Genomic DNA, 1499 nt, shown 5'->3' on the forward strand with positions numbered 1-1499 from the left:
CCCCAACATATACACAAAAGAAAGAAAAAAAATTGAGAAACTGATACAACAACAACAAAAGACAACACACTTTTGCACACCATTTGATACTTTAAAAAATGCAAAGTAGAGAGTGGGTATGAGTGAGAACTTTTTTGTACTGGGTGGGGAAAGACGTGTCTGATGAGGCAGGAACAGCAGATTTTTCTCTCTTTGTCAATCATAGACTTGTGTTATATCAATTATCATAGACCGAGCACTCTGGCGTATTTCCAGTTTACTATGGAGCGCACCATTTGACTCCATTTGAGTTGAATGAAGGGACACGTGCCATAGTCTCACGACTAAAGCGAGACTGATGTGAACAAAATGGTACTGCCCATTGTGCGACTGCTCTCCACCTTATGTTCCTGACGGTATTGGGAGGGAGTAAGTAAATACATGTAGGGTGCGCACTCCTTCCTCACAACGAATTTTTTTGTCGAGAGGAAAGAGCGACTGACATGACAGTGAGAGGCCCAGCATTGTAAGTCTATGGTTTGAATGTTCACTTTTGTTGCTCAAGCTCTAAATACTTTCATAAGTAGTTTAGTTCGTATTTTTTCTCATGGTCGGTTCACTATTACGCAAATCGGAGATGTTCTATCCGCATCTGCTTAAGGGTTTTAAAAACAGCATAAACTAGAGTAACGGTTATTGACCCCCCCCCTACAAAAAAATCCACAACAACAACAACAACAACAACAACAACAACAAAAACAACAACAACAACAAGAAAAACGACAACAACAACGACGACAACAACAACAACAACAACAACAACAACAACGACAACGACAACGACAACGACAACAACAACAACAACAACAACAACAACAACAACAAACGAAGACGGAACAGGTTTGAATAAATTTGCAAAAATCGCAGAAAGAGATTGCTGCTGGACATGGTCTTTGGGACCAGCAAAATAATTATGTCCTACGTTTACAAGAATCTTGAATCTGGAAGTGTCATCGCTGACTCAGAGGTTGACGTGTAATGAACCTCCACCCTTCACGGTCGCGAGCTACAGTTGCACATTCTGCCATGCCGTATTGCAGGCCAGTCCATGTTTTTATGTTTTCCATCCATGTTACTCTTTGTGTACCCCTGGCACTCCTACTCCTGCCCCTCATCCTTCCTTCAAGCACCTCTTTCACAATAGTCAGGTGTCGTTTTGAGCGACCCAAGTATTGTATTTTTGTACATCTTATTTTGGCAGGGTTTATCTTCTGTGGAAAATCTGACGCACTTCTTTTTTTGTTTGTTTTTTTTGCTTTCTAACAAATTATAGCCATTGTGCGGTAACACCACATCTCAAACCCAGAGTACTCCACTCTCCTCTCCCTACACACACACATGGACCCATTCACACCACCCTTTTGAAAAAACAACCCCCAAAACACCATCCCGTTTTCACTCCCTCCACTTCCCATCCATCTGTCTGCCTGTCTGGCTGGCAATCAGTCTCTATCTTCCAT

Source organism: Aplysia californica, unplaced genomic scaffold (genome assembly GCF_000002075.1).
Source record: "Aplysia californica isolate F4 #8 unplaced genomic scaffold, AplCal3.0 scaffold00634, whole genome shotgun sequence".
Taxonomy (NCBI): Eukaryota; Metazoa; Mollusca; class Gastropoda; order Aplysiida; family Aplysiidae; genus Aplysia; species Aplysia californica.